Here is a 20,734-nt window from a genome sequence, read left to right as displayed (position 1 = left end):
GGTGGCCACACAAGAAGATGGGAATAACGAATAAGTCGTTTGATATGCTTGTATTCATCACTTGCAGCACTAAGTACCAGAGTTTGAAGGGTTAATAGTGATTTGGTCCGAACGGTTCATAACTGCCTAACTGATAAATGGCAGAGAGCTGCAATGGGCGAATCTGGCTGGAGGCTTGTGACCAGTGGAGTTCCGCGAAGATCTGCGCTGGAATCTGTTATCTGCGGTAAATAAAGAACAAAAATGCCCTGATCTCGCATGTGGAAGGGTTGGTTAGTGAGTTTGCAGATGACAACAACACTTTTGGTGTCGCGGGGTGTGAGGAACCTTGTGGAAGTATACAGAGAGATATAGATCAGCGCAGAAATGGTCAGAGTAATGTAAATGTAAATGTAAATGTAAAAAACCTTTATTGTCACTACACAAAGTACAGCGAAATGAAAGCAGTCCAGATGATGCAATCACACACAGCAGACAGTACAAAGGATAAACCTTTATCCATAACAAGCTAAACCTAATCTACTGAATTAAACAAACTGACATCTAATACAATATAGACAAACCAATTACAATACGGTCAAGGCAGTGTACATTTCAATCAAGACAGCATGTTATTACACAGCAATGAGAGCTAACATATTGCAAGTGCCGTTTTTTTTAAAAATAAAAGAAATAATCTAATTAAATATAAGGCGCGGTCGGTTGTAACATGTAATAAGTTTAGCAAATGTTAACAATATAAGTGCAGTAGGATGTAAACATGTATTAAATTGAGGCTTATGTTTTCTGACAAGTAACTGACAGTGTTCCGATCAGTTCCGTTCCTTCCATTCAGTTTTATGTGAGTGTCTGGCAGTGTTCAGCTCACGTATGATGCTGGGGTAGAAGCTGTTCTTGAGTCTATTAGTCCGTGATGTAATGGACCTGAACCGTCTACCAGAGGGCAGCAGTTGGAGCAGCTGATGACCAGGGTGGGAAGGATCCCTCAGGATGTTGGCTGCTCTGCTGAGGCAGCAGACGGAGTAAAGTTCCTCTAGAAAGGGCAGTGGGCAACCAATGATTTTCTTTGCAGAGTTGATGACCCTCTGAATGGCTTTCTTGTCTACCTCTGAGCTGCTGGTGTACCACATAGAAATACAGTACGTCAGCACACTCTCGATGGTGCAACGGTAGAAAGTCACTAGCAGCTGCTCTTGCAGGTTGTTCTTCCTGAGGATCCTCAGAAAGTAGAGCCGCTGCTGTGCCTTTTTGACTGCCGCTATGGTGTTTGTAGTCCAGATCCTCAGCAATATGCGTGCCCAGGAATTTGAAGGCAGGGACCCTTTCCACACAAACCCCGCTGATCTGCAGTGGCGTGTAGCCCGTATTGTGTCTTCGGAAGTCTATAATGAGTTCTTTTGTCTTGGAAGGATTCAGAGCCAGATTGTTTTCCGCACACCATCCTATCAGTTTTTGGACTTTACCTCTGTAGGCTGTCTCGTCATCCCCTGAGACGAGTCCAACCACAGTCGTGTCATCCGCAAACTTGATGATGGTGTTGGTAGGATGAGTGGGGGTGTAGTCATGGGTGTAGAGGGCGTAGAGAAGGGGGCTCAACACGCATCCTTGTGGGCAGCCGGTGCTGATTGTGACAGATAGAGTGTAATCGATGTCAGTATGAGCTGTTGCACTAACCTTATTAGCATTGACGTGCAAAGCGATCTTGGAGTCTCGGTCCATGACGCTCTGAAAGTGACAACACAAGTAAATGGTGCCGTGAGGAAGAAATCTGATACGGTACGCTGCCTTATATTGTCAGAACATTTGTCCGAGACAAATTCATGAAGTCACGTTGAAACAGGTCAGACAGTAAGAACATGTTATCCCAGGATAAAAATGCCAAATACTAGAAGGCATGGCTTTAATGTGATAGGGGGCACATTCGAAGGTGATGTGTGGGCGAAGTATTTTGCACATATGGTTGTGGGTGTCTGGAACGCCGAACCTGGGGTACTGGAGGCAGATAAGAGAATGGCGTTCAGATCTTTTTGGACTAGCACGCGGGTATGTCGGCAAATGAGCGATAAGGGATATGTGCAGGCAGATAAGACATTGTTTTAAGATCATGTTCGGCACAGACTTGGTGGGCCGAAGGGCGTGCTTATATGCGGCAAAAATTTATGTCCAGAGTTGAAAATCATGTTGCAATCAGATGTTGAGTTTGTGTTGGGTCAGCTCGCCTGGCTGGAATTATAGGGAGAGACTGCGTGGTCTGGGACTCTTGCTCCTGGGGCATGGAATGTTAGGGGTGACATTTTAGAAGTATATTGAACTGTGAGTAAAATTGATAACGTAAATTGTCTCGGTCGTTACCTCAGAGTAGTGGATCCATGGACGACATAGATTTCATGTGAGGGGGTGGGGGAAGGAGGGATTTGACGAGGACCTGACGGGGAATTTCTGCAAATAGGCAATGAAATAAGCAGACAAAGGAAGAAACAGACCGAGTACAGTTACGACTTTCAAAATACATTTGGACAGTTATATGGAATAGAACAATTTGGGGGAATATGGCCCATGACGCAATTAATTCGAGCAGCTTTGATAGGGAACTTGGTTGGCATGGACGATTTGGGCCCAGGACCCTGATTCTATGTGTACACTTGTATACACTGGAATTTAGAAGGATGAGGGGGGATCTTATTGAAACATATAAGATAATTAGGGGATTGGACACATTAGAGGCAGGAAACACGTTCCCAATGTTGGGGGAGTCCAGAACAAGGGGCCACAGTTTAAGAATAAGGGGTAGGCCATTTAGAACGGAGATGAGGAAGAACTTTTTCAGTCAGAGAGTGGTGAAGGTGTGGGATTCTCTGCCTCAGAAGGCAGTGGAGGCCAGTTCGTTGGATGCTTTCAAGAGAGAGCTGGATAGAGCTCTTAAGGATAGCGGAATGAGGGGGTATGGGGAGAAGGCAGGAACGGGGTACTGATTGAGAGTGTTCAGCCATGATCGCATTGAATGGCGGTGCTGGCTCGAAGGGCTGAATGGCCTACTCCTGCACCTATTGTCTATTGTCTATTGTCTATTGTCCGTAACTTTATGACTTTCGACTCTCGTTCCAGAACTCAATATTAAGTTCTGCAGATTGCACATTTTAAATGGAAGTGTTCCACATGTGTTGGTAATTATTAAACAATACGATTTGTCACAGGCAGAAGCTCAACGTAGAAGTTGAATTATGAATTTAATTGTGCGGCAACCGGCCTCATTACTGCGGAATGTGCGCCAACGCCATGCAAAGCATTGTTTCCTTCTCGAATATAAGATCGCAACCTTCCGACAGAATGTAGGGCAGTAGTGTGGCAGATGTATGTGTATTGTTGCTTCACGCAGCCGATAGGGTTAATCTGCTGGATATCGGGAGGGGAATGGATATACAGTTCAGTCCGCAGTTTTTTTGGTTGTGTGCGAGGTGCCCTCTGGCGAGAAATAGCATATTTATGTCTGCTTTAATTTCGTTTAGTTGAGAGATATAGGGTGGAAAAGCGCCCTTGGGCCCACCGAGTCCGCACGACCAATGAACATCCGGTCGAGTTGCTGCCTTACAGCGAATGCAGCGCCGGAGACTCAGGTTCGATCCTGACTACGGGCGCCGTCTGTACGGAGTTTGTACGTTCTCCCCGTGACCTGCGTGGGTTTTCTCCGAGATCTTCGGTTTTCTCCCACACTCCAAAGACGTACAGGTATGTAGGTTAATTGACTGAGTAAATGTAAAAATTGTCCCTAATGTGTGTAGGATAGTGTTAATGTGCGGGGATCACTGGGCGCCGCGGACTCGGTGGGCCGAAGGGCCTGTTTCCGCGCTGTGTCTCTAAATCTAAAAAAAGTCTAAAACAAAAATTCGTACACTAGTTTTATCCTACATAATAGCGAAAATTCATGGAAGCCAATTAACCTACAAACATGCCTGTCTTTGAGATAAGTGGGCGGGTGAGGAGGCGTGGTTGAAGTTCGGAGCATCCGAAGCAAACCCTCGATGGAGCAAGTGAAAACTCCACATAAACTTCAGGATGAAACCCGAGACCCTTGCGCTGTGAGGCAGCAACTCTACCGTGCTCTACCGTGCTGCATTTATTAACAATGGAACATAATATAATAGCCATAACAATGAACATGTGTCGTTCGGATGAAGGTACCCATGTGCATACAACTTCAACAGTCAGAATTAATTCAAAGGGGAGTCTGAATTCAAAGGGAAATCTCAGCAAAAAATCACAGCGGCACAGTGGCACACGGTAGAGTTAATGTTTTACAGCGCCAGAGATCCGCTACCGACCCTGGCTCCGGATGTTGTCTGTATGGTATTTTTGCGTTCTCCGCGTGTACGCACTGGCATTTTATAGGTACTCTGTTTTCTTCCCATTCTCCAAAGGTACATTCCAAAGGTCAGGGAGGGGAGGGGAGCTGCTAATTTTCCCAACATGCACGCCTTTCTCGTTTTTCGCATAACCGCCTCCCAACTCGAACCGTCGTTAAACTCAAAGGTTAGCAATGAACTTCCACTTTGTCAATATCGGCATTCTATTTATTCCAATAGTTTATTCTGATCTATCCCTTCATTAAGCTTCTGACTGACAGCTATCTGCCACCCCGGGTTTGTGTAATACTCAGGAAAACCAAAATGTCTTGAAAATATATATTTGAAAACTCAACAAAGCTGCCATCAGATTATTTTCTGTTATTTACACAGCAGCCCGTTTAAGGTCAAGTCAAATCAAGTCAAGTCAATTTTATTTGTATAGCACATTTAAAAACAACCCACGTTGACCAAAGTGCTGTACATCTGATTAGGTACTAAGGAAAAAAATGAAACATACAGTAGCACGCAAACAGTTCACAGCGCCTCCTCAATGAGCCTCAAACGATAGGGAGTAGAAATAGGTTTTGAGCCTGGACTTAAAGGAGTCGATGGAGGGGGCAGTTCTGATGGGGAGAGGGATGCTGTTCTACAGTCTAGGAGCTGCAACCGCAAAAGTGCGGTCACCCCTGAGCTTAAGCCTAGACCGCGGGATAGTGAGTAGCCCCAAGTCGGCCGACCTGAAGGACCTGGAGTTAGAGAGGTGGGTTAGAAGATTTTTGATGTAGGGGGGGGGGTGTCCATTTAAGGCTTTATACGTGAATAGGAGGAGCTTGAAGTTGATTCTGTACCGTACAGGGAGCCAGTGGAGAGAGGCCAGAATCAGGGTGATGTGGTCCCTTTTACGGGTACCCGTCAGGAGTCTCGCTGCGGCGTTTTGGACCAGTTGCAGGCAGGACAGGGAAGATTGGCTGATCCCAGTGTATAGGGAGTTGCAGTAGTCTAGGCGGGAGGAAATGAAAGCGTGAATGATTTTTTCTGTGTCGTCGAATTGGAGGAAAGGTTTGATTTTAGCTATGGTACGAAGTTGGAAGAAGCTGGCTTTTACCACAGCGTTGACTTGCTTATCAAATTTTAATGCAGAGTCAAATATCATGCCAAGGTTTTTGACATGCGCTTTGACTAGGCAGGATAGGCTTCCAAGACTGCCTGTTATCGATTTGATGGAGTGGGGGGGGGGGCGAATAGGATGACCTCAGACTTGCTCTCATTTAATTGGAGGAAGTTCTGTGCCATCCAACATTTTATGTCCTCAAGGCTGTTTAAATTTGACTGGTTGTTGAGTTTCAGGGGGAGGTAAAGCTGAGTGTCATCGGCATAGCAGTGGAAAGAAATGCCGTGCCTTTGAATGATTTGGCCAAGGGGGAGCATGTATAGAGAGAAGAGAATTGGGCCTAGGTTGGAGCCTTGTGGAACTCCGCAGGAGAGGCTAGCTAGAGCAGAGGAATAACTGCCTATGTTGATGGCGAAACTCCTATCTTTGAGGTACGAAGCGAATCAGCTCAGCTAAGGTAAGCACGTACGTCACTCCATTTTTTAGCTCCCTTCTGAATTTTCTCTGCGTCAGTCCATAGATGCAGGTGTTCGTGCAAGTACCGAGATACTGTAACATAAACCCGCATTGCTGCAAGACATATATCGGACTATTTAAATATTTGTCTGCGTAGGTAACATTTACCGTTTGCCAAGTCATCGAGTGTATTACATAGGGCAGCCACAGTAATATGAAATTGGTTGAAAGGGCGAATAACAGAATCATTGATTTTCTCCGGTTCTGCACCTCTAAATCTTTTTGATTTTCACTCTTGTTCCGGAGTCTCGTGCGAGCTCTATTTGCCGCAATTATATGCCGGATAGTTAAACCATTGCAAAGAAGAATGATGCAAATTGGTAATATCGGCGTTAGGACACTGTCGAACAATTCGTGGCCTTTCCAGAGGGGCGAAGTGAAGTACTCAAATGTTTTGACGCAAAGCCACGGTACAGAATCAATGATTATAAACGGCTCCGCTTCAAAGTAAAACGGAATGCACCTGACACAGCTCACTACCGCTACTGTTGCTATCACTCTTGTCGCTACCCTCTCGGTACAATACCTTTCCCTCAGCTTTTGACAGCAAATCGCGATGTAGCGATCAAAGGTGAAAGCAACGGTTAGCCAAACGGAGCAGTCCATACTTGCAACCTTAAAAACAGTCGTTAGAGAACATATCGGAGTTATGAGCAAGAAGCGGGCATAGAAATAAATACTATTAAGTTGCTCCACAATAACAGCGAGGACAACTACCGTGATATCGGCCCCAGCCATTCCCACCAGGTAGCGAGTGATGCATTTAGAGAGTCCACATCTTCCACGGGATAGGATCGCAATCGCCGTTACGTTAACTATGGGACGACAGGGAAACGGAATTAATGTCAACATGGTTTAGGCGATTCGGCTCCACTTCAATAGCTCCGATTCCTTGCGCGAAATCGATAGGATGCAAATTATATATTATTTTATCGTTATATACACCAGGGTGCAGTGACTGGAATCGCTGCTTTCCTTCCAGGTTGTCTGCACTTACTAGATCCAGAAAGCAAACGGCGGATCCGACTAATATTTATGAATATCCAGCGGCGGTACAAATGGTGAGCATCACTCAGTTTCCGGTAGGACAAAAGCTGCGATCTAAGGAGGGAAACGGCGGGAAATATTCAGCAGCTTAGGCAACATTAGGAGTAAAAGAAACACGCTTAACGTTGCTAAATTTAATGTTTCAGGTCGACAGCCGTCATCCAAATGGCAAATGGAGAAAACAGGTCGACGTGGGATGCAGATTGGATGGTGGAGATGCAGAGAACAAGTGGGTCCAGCGTTACCTTTGTAATGCCGTAATCACCTGAATAGACTCGGGGAGACAATTTGGTGTAGCCACGATCCACCGTGCACTCGAATCATGAACGGACAGTAAGAAGAGTGGAAAAGGATCAAACAAAGGAATGGAAAGCAGGGAGCTATCGGACATACCCGGACCGTGGTGTTGTGCTGTTGGAAACAAATAAATATTTATGACAATGTTATAGATGAATGAACTGCAATGGAACAGCGTATTCTCGAAACTGTGCCTTTGATCATTTAGAGACGAATATCCAAATTGATCAGCAAGAGAACAGAGCAACTTTGCTCATGTTAGTGGTCGTGCAAATTCGTCACTGTCCGCAGTCAAACTCTTCAGTGCGGTTCCTTCCGGATAAAAAAACATCCTATATAACCCGCAGAACAATTCACAACTCAGCATCACTAACATAAATTAATAGATTGGATAATCCTGGAATTTGGCTGATGCGGGAAAACGTCGCCATTGTCTCTTCATTGTCCGCATTGAGTTGGATTGGAAGCGGAATACCAATGTAGCTGCGACTCTGCAACCTCGAATCCAATCCTGCAGACCAATATAAACGGGTGTGCATTTAGGAACTTTTTGCTGTGTTCTGGCAGATATGTCCCGGGATCCGGAAAGACAACGAAAGTGGTTTAAATAGTTGCAAAGGCGGTAATGAATGTTTTTTGGTCCTAGATAAATACGTTACTTCCTAAAACATAATCTTAGACATTGCATACGCAGGCTGATAAACCTCGGAAATTCGCAGAAACAGTTTAGAACTCAGAAACAGTCATTATTAGCACGAATTTAGACGATACCATTGACTGGTGAATTGACCAACAGACAAACTAAAGGTTTGTTGAGTATCACAAGTAATAGAAAAACTTAGCTGTTCAAATAGTAACCAGATACAGCGGCTTACCAAGAATACCAACCGCTGCTAGTGATGGATAGTAAATGCACGCTATATCGTAAATTCGCAGATATCCCATTTTGTGCGAGAGGCTACGTGTTCGAAACGTTGCCGCGGCCCCATATACTGACACCTCGTTTAGCAAGTTCTTATATAGGAGCGGATAAGTCCGTTGGGCCAATTAGCGGGACCGCTTCCTCGTTCCATGCATGCACCGTTTTACTACACATTTATGTGTATGTGACAAATAAACGACTATTTCACTCCTCCAGGTATAACACAGGCAATTGTTTGCATGCGTTATCTAGATAGACTGCCGCACGATTTCTTCTGACGCAATGCCCGAGTTACTTGACAATTAATTTTGTTGGAAGTACCATTGTCGAAAACGTGGGAAATTGCTTCTCAGCAGGAATGATTTTTACACTCGGCGGCGTAAAGTGGGATTGTAAAAAATATAGAATCGAGTGTTGGTTGGCAGATATGATAAATATAGTCGTAGCACCATATAGCACGGAACAGATCAGTCGGCTTGCTTCCATGCTGATCAAGGTGTCCAATCTAAGCCCCATATGTCCGCATCAGACACGTAACGTTCCCTTCCATCCCTGGCTAAGTATCTACCTGTGAAAGTGTCTTTTAAATGATATTGTTGTACTTGTCGCCACTTATTCAACGGGCAGCTGGTTCCCTGTTTGGTATGGTGGTGTACATATGTGGATTAGAGAGACATAGGATCAATAGTCAATAGTCAATAGTCGTTTATTTGTCACATACACATAAATGTGTAGTGAAATGAAACATTACCCGCAGTTGAACAATAAGACCAATAAGAATAATCAATAAAAATGCAATAACACATACAATCACAAACTAACACCAAACAAAAAGAAACATCCATCACAGTGAGTCTCCTCCAGTCCCTCCTCACTGTGATGGAAGGCCACAATGTCTTTTCTCTTCCCTGCCGTCTTCTCCCACGGTCAGGCTGTTGAAGTTGCCACGTCGATGGGCGAAATAGAGCGAAATAGGATGGGTGACATTTCGGACGGGACCCTTCCACATACCGAAAGTAGAGGGCAAGGAACTCACAGACGAGGCCTTCACATGTCTCCTCTGCATCCCAAAGTTCCGCTCCTCCCCCCTCACCACAGTCGCAACGGGGACATAGGCACTCCTAGTCCTCATCTACCACCTCGTCAGCCGTCACATACAACACATCACTCTCCCCCATTTTCGCGCCTCCAACAGAATCCCACCACTGGTCATATCTTCCCATTTCCAACCCTATCTGCTTTCCTGAAGACCATTCTGTCCGCAACTCCCTGATTCACTCATCCCTTCCCACCCAAACCAACCCTTCCCCAGGAACTTCCCCAGTAAGCACAGGGGATGCAGCACATAGAAACATAGAAACATAGAAAATAGGTGCAGGAGGAGGCCATCCAGCCCTTCGAGCCTGCACCACCATTCATTGTGATCATGGCTGATCGTCCACAATCAATAATCCATGCCTGCCTTCTCTCCATAATCCCTTGATTCCACTCGCCCCTGGAGCTCTATCTAACTCCCTCTTAAATCCATACAGTGATTTGGCTTCCGCTGCCCTCTGTGGCAGAGAATTCCACAAATTCACAACTCTCTGGGTGAAAAAGTTCCTTCTCACCTCAGTTTTAAATGGCCTCCCCTTTATTCTAAGACTGTGGTTCTGGACTCGCGAACATTTTTCCTGCATCTAGCTTGTCCAGTCCTTTTATAATTTTATAAGTTTGTATAAGATCCCCTCTCATCGTTCTAAACTCCAGGGAATTCAAGCACCTGTCCTTATACCTCCTCAGCCGACTCCAACCGGGCCCCCCGACATCCTTTCAGGTGAAGCAGAGGCTCATTTGCACCTCCTCTCTCATCTACAGTATTCGTTGTTCTCAGTGTGGGATCCTATATATCGGCGAAACAAAGCGCAATGCGTGATCGTTTCGCTGAACACCTAGGCTCAGTCTGCCTTGGCCTGCAGAATCTCTCCATTACCAATCATGTTAATCCCCTTTCCCATTCTCGTACTGCCCTTTCTGTACTATGCCTTCTCTCCCATGAACGCGAGGCCGCACGCAAATAGGAGGAACAGCACCTCATATTTCGCTTGCGCAACTTCCAATCCAGCGGTATGCATGTTGATTTCGCTAATTTTAAGTAACCCCCATATTCCCTCCTTCCCTCTCCCTCACCCTAGTCGTCCTACTGATTTCACTGTTCGCATCCTTGTACCTCTTTGATGTAATCTTTTGCCCAGCCACTATGGCCTCCACCCTTCCTATGAAGAAATACCTTTCTTTCAATGCTGTGAGGGGGAACTAATGCTATTCACTTCTCTACAGAATTCCTCGATTCAGTAGAGATCTCTGGATTACCACCACACAAATTGGAGTTGAAAAAAGGAACTCTGATCATTTTAATGAGACATTTGGCACCACCAAGACTATGCAATGGAACGAGCATGATTGTGGAACAACTACACAATAATCTGATCGTTGCAAAATCACGATTGGAGCCTTCAAAAATGACATTGCAATGATGCTTAGGACAGGCGAAGACATTCCCTTTCAGCGGTGACAATTCTCAATTCAGACATGTTTTGCTATGATAATCCACAGAGCACAAGGACAGACCATGGATAATATGTTGATATACCTCGATATCCCGGTATTTCAACATGGACAATTGTATGTGGCTCTTAGCCGAGGAACGGCTAGGGAAAATGTCAAAGTTTTCCTGAAGGGTAGGATATCAACGAAGAATGTTGTCATTCGACGTGTGCTTCGCTGAGCAATGACTCCCCAAGTGGGACCTGGACCAATGAGGCGTCGAGCGGGTGGTCAGAGCATATCAATCGACCGCATGTGTGGAGGAGCGGCAGAAGCACCACGTGGAACCCGGTGGTGTCACGTTGAGCGTCTGCGCGTTAAGCGTCACGCACAGAACCAGCGGCCTTTTAACGTAAGTAGTAGATCAACGGGCCCTAACTGTGGAGGCGCGGATCCGTTGGGTTCACATTGTAACGTCACACACGGATGACGGCACTGGAGATGGAAAAGGCCTTCTAACGTATTAGATCAATGGGCCCCAACTGCACAGGCGCGGACCCGTTGGGTTCGCATTTCATCACCAACAGCAAAGAGACATCGAGAGGCAGTGAGGAGCAGAATGGAACAAGAGGAACAACAGTAAATAACTGAACGTGTGAGGATCAACGAGAAAGAATGCAAAATAGAAAGTGACAGGTACTAAAGAACATTTTTGATTGAGTTTATTTTATTTCACGAAAAAAAATGCCATTTTCATCTAATGCTTTAGTGTTCATTAATAAGTAGGTTTTATTTAGAATTTATAAATATATACATCCTGATATATTTCTATCTTTTAAAAATCAGGCCAAGAGGAGGGACCAAACGAGTCACAGCATGGTCAAGGGATGAACGACGCAAAGAGACATTGCGAGGGAGTGAGTAGCAGAAGAGAACAAGGGGAGCAACAACAAATAACTGAACATACGAGGATCAAAGAGAAAGAATGCAAAACAGAAAGTGACAGGTACTAAAGAACCTTTTTCAGGTTTATTTTATTTCAAGAAAACAAATTGCCAGTTTGATCTAATGATTTCGTGTTCATTAATAAGTAGGTTTTTACTTAGAATATATGTATATACATCCTGATATTTCTATATTTTTTAGATCATGCCAAGAGGAGGCCGCAAACAAGTCACAGCTTGGTCAAGGAAGGAACAACGCTAAGAGACATTGAAAGACAGTGAGGAACAGAAGTGAACAAGGGAGCAACAACAAATAACTGAACGTGTGAGGATCAACGAGAAAGAAAGCAAAACAGAAAGTGACAGGTACTAAAGAACATTTTTGATTGAGGTTTTTATTTAAAATTTATAAATATATACATCCTGATATATTTCTATATTTTTTAGATCATGCCAAGAGGAGGCCGCAAATAAGTCTTTTGGAACAGGAACGATGATGGATGCTTTGAAGGAGGTGGGAACCACAGACTGACTCAGAGAGAGGTTTATCCATAGATCAAAGACAGTTGTGGTGGAAGGTGGAATTTAGGCAGGACGCCTGTGTCGGGTGGTGTTCCGTAGCGATCAGTTCAGGGAACTTTATTGTTTGTGTGATATATACAAGATATTGCCAGACATAGTGAGCAAGTTGAAAAAAGGCTGCCGACGTATATAGCACCACATACATATATTGGCAGAGAAATTGCATAATAAGGTTTAAAGGAAAATGAAGAAGGCAAATATAAGAGGAAAGTGTTCAGTTAATAGCAGGATCTTTACCAACACTGAAGTACGAATGGATCTTGTGGTACAAATGTATCGCCCCCTGAAAGCTTTCTGGGCATTCTTGAAGATGCTCACCAGGATTAGAAACATAGAAACATAGAAAATAATTGCAGGAGGAAGACATTCTGCCCTTCGAGCCAGCAGCGCCATTCATTGTGATCATGGCTTATCATCCCAACATTGGGAACATTTTTCCTGCATCGAGCTTGTCCAGTCCTTTTCTAATTTTATATGTCTCCGTAAGATACCTTCTCATCCTTCTAAACTCCAGTGAATACAAGCCTAGTCTTTTCAATCTTTCCTCATATGACAGTCCCGCCATCCCAGCGCTCAATCTTGTGAACCTACGCTGCACCACCTCAATCACAAGGATGTCCTTCCTCAAATTAGGAGACCAAAACTGTACACAATACTCCAGATGTGGTCTTACCAGAGCCCTATACAACTGCAAAAGAACCTCTTTACTCCTATACTGAAATCCTCTCGTTATGAAGGCCAACATGCCATTAGCTTTGCTCACTACCTGCTGACCTTCTGCACAGGCTCTCCCTATTATTTTAGTGATTGTCTATCTCTGCACACTTCACTGCATTATATTAATCTATCGTCGGTCGCCTTCCATCCAAACGTTCTATCTCTCCATGCAGTGATCGCTATCCTCCTCACATTGATTCGCCTGGAAGCATGGCATGGTCCAAAAATGTAGGAATGTCGTATTGCTGGTCACTACTGTGAGATGCAAATGTGAGTGCTCACAATCACGATACTCGAGACAATCTAGAGAAACAAGTATTTTATTTGCAAGTCTGCAGAGTTGGGTGTCTCCCCTGTCGAGACACACCGAGGTCGGGAAAATCCCCTCTTTTTATTCACTTCATTTTACAATTGTTACACCTGTAATTCCTCCCCTTCGGGCTCCTTCCAATCGGAGCACTGAGGTGCATAATCTACCGTCACCGCCCCTGTTGCCTTCCACATCGTACAGTAATATTCATTTATTTCATTAGGCAAGCACAGTACAGAGTAGTTCATGCCCTCCCCCTCTCCTAACTCTCTGATTATTTCGGCCTTCCTCCCAGTTCTCTGATTATCTTCTAACACTTGTCCTTGGTCTGTCACTATTTGTTCTTACGGTTTTTTTCTAGCCGAGCACTGTCTGGTCAGTTATTTCTCAGGGTCCGTTTTTTTTAGTCAAGCATGGTCGAGTCAGCTATTTCTCAGGATCCTTAGTCTAAATCAATTATCCCTTTTTACCCATCTCTCACAATCCACCCTTTTTCTTATGCCACGCTACTTTGATTTATATTATTTCCTCCTTTTCTAGTGCTAGCAGCAGAGCCTTTGCCTCTCTATATTCCTCCTGCTGGTCATGCTCTGCTCTAAAGGCCATCATGGCGATGTCGTTCTTTGTCAGAGCTGCTTCTATCAATCGCTGAGACAACCCCCGTATGCAGGGAATGATGCAACATCCGAATAGACACAGCAACCCCATCATAACTATCACTGATGTTAGGGCTGATGTACAGATGTGCTTCCATTTCCCAAACCAGGAGTCTAGAAACTTGGGCCAGGAGGTGTCTACTCCTGAGTTCTCAGCCAATTCGATAGACAGGGAGGTGAGACTCGCTAGGGCCCTTGACACGGACCCATCAGGAGCAGTGTTGTTGGGGATGTAGGTGCAACATTGTTCCCCAAACATTACGCACACCCCCCCTTTCTCAGCCAGGGGCATGTCCAAGGCCATGCGATTTTGCCAGGCCATTAGGCTGGTAGCTGTCAGTTGTTCCGCTAATCCTTCAACCGCATCTCGAGTGTAAGTTATAAAGCGTTGTTGATTGTAGTATAGGTAGTTGATCCAGTCCACATTTTTATTAATTGTGGACCACCAGAAGAGTATGGACTCAAAGCCAGCAGCTATCTGGTTTCTGGCTTTGAATTCATCGGGTACCCCTCTTGGCACCCCTATTGCATCTATATAGATGTGTGTGTCGAATGATCCTCTCACCTCTCTCCTTTGTCGTCGGCCTCCTTCATTGATTTCGACCGCATGCTCTACTGCTATGGTGAAGGGCATCATTAGTTGTGTAAGGGTACAGGTTCCCGTCCATGACCCTGGTAGCCGGGGCCACAGAGTATCCTCTCCGCACCACCACCAGACATCGGCTCTACTGACTATCTGCTTTATCAGCCAGGAGCTACTGAACAGTGACCCCTGTTCCTCAGCTGTTATGTTATACGTCTGATTGCAGTTTAGCACCTCCCCCATATCCTGTCCATCTGGGTTATATCTTGTATAGCACTGAATCCCTCCTCCCCGAGGGGAATGGTGAATGGGGGAGGTCGAGGGTCTTTCCTTTGGCCCTTCGTGTTGTTGTTGCTAGCCGGGAATAGGTAATGGTAGCTCTGGCAGGTCTCATTCTTTGGTAGTGTGGGATTCGTGAATAGTTGTAGTATACATGACATAGCCCCAGGTGTCCTATTCCAATTCAGGGGAAATGGTACTGGGACCAGCTGAGGCTTAGCTCCGGCGCAGGCATAGCAATTGGTTTGTTGCATACTTCTGGCTGTGCACATCATCCAGGTAAGCCAGGTGTTGGTTCCCTTTCCCCCTGTTGGTATTCCCTCCCCATACAATTGCATTAATTCTATTTCTCCTGTTACTATCATTATCTTCAAATCCTTAGGCTCATATACCGTGGTGACATTGCTGACAACAGGTGGTGCTGTGGTTGCCCAGGGATCCCTACTCTGACTGTCATCTATCTGGAACATTTCCCCCTTATCCTCATATTTTACTATATATCCGTCCCGTTCTACCTCTATTTCAAACCTCAGGCATGCGTCCTTCCCTGTTCTATCTGCACATATCCAATACCTACCACTTTCCTTTATTTGAACCCTCTGTATGCTTACATATACACGTCCTGGCAATCCCTTGTTTGGGTTTTGATATACTCTCCACCTATCAGTTTGATAGGTGGTCTTTTGCCACCCTTCTCTGGATGAAGTGAATACCTCGCGCCAATTTTTACAGGGATGGGTGCATACATACATTCTATAACCACACCATGATTTTCCTGTACATACATCAAATGGGATGGTGGTGGCCCTTCTATTCTGTGGTATAGTGATTTTTATGCATGTTACATTACTCACAAGCTGGGTAACCACCCAGTACCCGATCCACCAGCACGAAGTCTTCATTTTCCGTGCGGGGTTTTGGTGAATACCAAAGTCAATGGCTCCTTTCCTCCATGTACCGTCCACGGGCTGATATTGTCTGGTGGGGCCTCCACGGGACCCTTAAATCGACTTGCGTGGGTCCACCCTTTTTCTTTTGTTCGTACTGCTGTCTCGGTGGTTAATAACACAAGGTAGGGTCCAGTCCACCTAGGTTGCAACTTTTCTTCCTTCCAAGTTTTTATTAGTACCCAGTCTCCAGCCTTGACTGAGTGAATCGGAAAATCCAGTGGCGGGCTCTGGGCCAGTAATCCTTTAGTTTTTAGTTCTGCAAGAGATTGATATACTGCCAGTAAATAGTTCCTTAGGAACACGTCGTTCCCTGGTATTGTTGGGACCCCTTCTATCTTTCCTAAGTACGGGAGCCCGAATAACATTTCATATGGGGATACCCCTATGTCTTTCCGAGGTGCCGTTCGGATTCTTAACAAGGCTATCGGAAGGCACAGTCCAGGGGAGTCTCGTTTCCTCTATTAACTTGGTGATTTGGGTCTTCAAGGTGCCATTCATTCTTTCCATCTTTCCGGAACTCTGGGGATGCCATGGTGTATGCAATTTCCATTCAATTCCTAATGCTTCACATATCATTTTATGTGTTTTGGAGGCAAACTGGGTCCCTCTATCCGAGTCTATTGTTTCCACAATCCCATATCTGGGTATAATTTGCTCTAATAATACCTTGGCTACCGACTGTGAGGTGGCAGTTGCTGTAGGGAGTGCCTCTACCCATCTAGTTTAATGGTCCACTACCACTAACAGGTATTTCCATCTTTGTAGTCGGGGCAACTCAGTGAAGTCTATCTGTATTCTTTGGAAGGGCCTTATTGCCAATGGTTGTCCTCCTCCTGGGACTGCTCTCATGATTTTCTTGTTGATTCGCTGACATATTACACAACCCCCTATGACTTGTTTGGCCATGCTCCCCTCCCCCAAGGTGTCCCCCAAGGTTCAGTTCTTGGCCCCCTCCTCTTCATCCTGTACCTGTTCCCCCTTGGTCAATTAATCCGCCGTCATGGTCTCAAGTTCCACTGCTATGCCGATGATATCCAGCTCCTCATCTCCACCAAGTCTATCTCCACCGCTACGCACTCGACCCTGACAAACTGCATCACTGAAATAAAATCTTGGCTTCAATTCAATTTTCTCAAACTCAATTGCGACAAATCTGAAATCATCATCATTGGACCAAAAACCCTCACCAAATCCACCCACAACTTCACCCTCAATATTGATGGTCTCTCAGTATCCACCTCCCCTCACATCCGGAATCTTGGAATCATCCTTGATCAAACCCTCTCCTTCGACAAACACATCAAACACATCACCAAGACAGCCTTCTTCCACCAAAAAAAAACATCGCCCGTCTCCGTCCATCCCTCTCCTCCACAGCTGCTGAAACCCTCATCCACGCCTTCATCACCTCCCGTCTGGACTACTGCAACAGCCTCCTCTATGGTTCACCCTCAAAAATCATCAATAAACTCCAACACATCCAGAACTCCGCTGCCCGTCTACTCACCCACACCCCGATCCGTGACCATATCACCCCCGTCATTTACAATCTCCACTGGCTCCCCATCCCCCAGAGAATCCAGTACAAAATCCTCCTCATGACCTACAAAGCCCTCCATAACCTGGCCCCATCCTACCTGACTGACCTCCGCCACAGGCACACTCCCACCTGCACCCTCCGCTCTGCTGCTGCCAATCTCCTATCCCCCCACATCCGGACCAAACTCAGATCCTGGGGGGACAGGGCTTTCTCCATCGCTGCTCCCACACTCTGGAACTCACTACCCCAAACCGTCAGAGAATCCTCCTCACTCACCACATTCAAAACATCACTGAAGTCTCATCTGTTCAGCACTGCCTTCAACCACTGACCGTTACCTCACCTTCTTTTTCCATCTATACATCTGGAGGACCCGTCTATAAACCACCGGCTGCCCTCAGCCAGAGGTTGTTCTTCCAAATCTTCTCTACTTTTTGTCTGTAAATCTATTATTTCACTACAGCAGTGTTCTGGCCTCCCTGTCTCGTTTTCTCTTTCTTCGGGCGGGTACAGAAACTGAGATGGGTTTGAATTTTTGATAAAACTGCCACGGGCTGCCGGTTTCCCCCCCCTCCTTTGAGTCAATACCCCGAAGGCTATTAATGGCATCATTCTCCCCCTCAGCTCCTGTCTCTCGTTCACCATCTCCTGTTGCGGTTCTATCTGTATACTTTCCCACCTCATTCTTCTCTGGGCGTACCCCTGGCTTTCCTTTCTTTTCTTTCCATATCTTTTTCCATCTCCCTTATCTCTATCTCTAAGCGCTTTATGGATGCCTCTATTTCCCTTCTACACTCCCTTGTTCTTTCCCCATCACTTTCTAATTCTGCTTCATTCTCACAGTTTTGCCTTCTCTCTGATACCTGTTGATTACTCGCCTGTGTTTCTGTGTTGCTGCCTCCCTCATACTCCTCATTTGCTGCCTGACGGATCCCATAAATCTTTCTGTCCCTGAGGTCCTGCAGCCTTTTGATGTCTGCTTCTAGTTCCCGTGCTTGCTTCATCCTTCTATCTCCACTATTCCCTTTCACCAAAGGGCACTGCTTTGTTCCGTCCTGGCCGGAATAGGGAGGGGGATACCCAGGGTCCCATAGGCTGGGGTACAGAGTTGATTTTTTTTTCTCCTGAAGCTCCTGACTTTCATGCTGTTTTGGGGGTCTTTCACCCTTGTTCGGGGTGGTATTCTTTTCCTGCTATGCTTTCCTCAGCCTTTCTCCTTCTATTCTAAACAATTTAAGTACGTCTAGTTCTTTTTCCTTTTTCATTACTCGGGTTTCTGATTTATCCTTAGGTTTATAGTTCTTAATTAACACTCCCATTTCATCACACATGTTTATATCAAAATATAAATATATCAAAATTTATATCAAAATTTATATCATTCCGTGGGCCATTTCGTAACCAAATTTATTTTTTAAATTTATTTTTTTCCCATTTCTCAGAGTGTTTTTTTTAAATATCCTCTTTGGATACGGGGAACTTCCTACTTAGTAGTTCAACTGCAGTTATTTTATTTTATTTCGAACATGTTAAAAGACATCAATTAAAAAACAAAATAAACAAAAAAAACAGAAGAAATACAAGGAATTTCATCCATTACTTAACATGTGCGAAAAGGAGTAGGAAGAAGTGTGAACTTATTTAATCCTACCCCCATTCCCTAATCAATATTTATCAAGTATCAGATATTAATACAAAAATACTCATACACCCTTATATATTCATATAGATATACTTATTTAAATAATGATGTGTTATTATATGTAGACCCCTGGTGACTGTTAATCCCCCTCCTCACTGTACCTAGAAAAAATCATGTGTTTATATTTGTCTTTAAACTGGATGATGTTTGAACATTGTTTTAATTCCGCATTCATTCTGTTCCATAGCTTTACTCCACTGATTGATATAGAAAATCTTTTCATTGTTGTTCGAGTATTGCGAATCTTGAAATTTAATGTTCCCCTTAAATTATACCCCCCCTCTCTTTCATAAAACATTTCCTGTAAGTTACTTGGTAGCAAATTGTTTCTCACTTTGTACATGAATTGAGCTGTTTGATATTCCACAATGTCATAAAAGTTGGTGTGTTCACAAAAACCGACATTATGAATGATTCTAATGGCTCTTTTTTTGCAGTATGAATAGTGGTTGTAGTGAACTTATATATGTACTTTCCAACACCTCTATACAGTAACTTAAATAAGGTGAAACTAGTGAACAGAACAGAATGCGAAGTGATTTGTTATCTAGGAAATGTTTTGCTTTGGCCAGAACTGAAATGCTTCTAGATACTTTACTGTTGATATGTTTAATGTGAGATTTCCAGCAAATTTTTTTTCATCTATTATCACCCCAAGGAATTTAGTTTCATTTACTCTTTCTATGTTAACACCCTCTATCTGTACCTGTGCTTGAATGTTTATTTTACTGTTCCCAAATATCATAATTTTTGTTTTCTCCAATCCCTGGGTTTTTCCTGCCCCCAGTGGCTCAGCATTCGCCCCAACGGACTATCAGGCAGAATGCGGGGGTCGGGCTTACCGTCCTTCCCCTCCCCTTTGGGCTTTCCGTTTTCACTGCCCATCCTCCCGATCGGAAATTCCCCTCCGATCTTATCCCGATCGGAATTCCTTATTTTTTTTTTTATTTTATTTTTTTTTTAAATTCCCTCCGATCTTAGCTGTAATCGCCCGAGTAGTACTTAATAGTCAGTTTTCTTACCCGGGTCCTGTGCACAAGAATCACTCGATTTAGCTCCTTGCGATTTCCTGGTCCTCCCACTTGTTTCTCGAGTCTCTGGTCCAGGTATCACTCGCTCAAACCGCTGATGGCAAGCAAGGAGATCAGGGACTGCTGAAATCAGCAGGGTGCACCTTCCCTTCCTTTCGTGCCTCCGCCAAGCGGCCGGAGTGGCAAATCCCGGACGAGCCCCCAAGTTTGTGAGATGCAAATGTGAGTGCTCACAATCACGATACTCGAGACAATCTAGAGAAACAAGTATTTTATTTGCAAGTCTGCAGAGTTGGGTGTCTCCCCTGTCGAGACACACCGAGGTCGGGAAAATCCCCTCTTTTTATTCACTTCATTTTACAATTGTTACACCTGTAATTCCTCCCCTTCGGGCTCCTTCCAATCGGAGCACTGAGGTGCACAATCTACCGTCACCGCCCCTGTTGCCTTCCACATCGTACAGTAATATTCATTTATTTCATTAGGCAAGCACAGTACAGAGTAGTTCATGCCCTCCCCCTCTCCTAACTCTCTGATTATTTCGGCCTTCCTCCCAGTTCTCTGATTATCTTCTAACACTTGTCCTTGGTCTGTCACTATTTGTTCTTACGGTTTTTTTCTAGCCGAGCACTGTCTGGTCAGTTATTTCTCAGGGTCCGTTTTTTTTAGTCAAGCATG

The sequence above is a fragment of the Rhinoraja longicauda genome, chromosome 35 (genome assembly GCF_053455715.1).
Source record: "Rhinoraja longicauda isolate Sanriku21f chromosome 35, sRhiLon1.1, whole genome shotgun sequence".
Taxonomy (NCBI): Eukaryota; Metazoa; Chordata; class Chondrichthyes; order Rajiformes; family Arhynchobatidae; genus Rhinoraja; species Rhinoraja longicauda.
The sequence above is the reverse complement of the archived record's forward strand: the minus strand, read 5'-3'. Positions refer to the sequence as shown.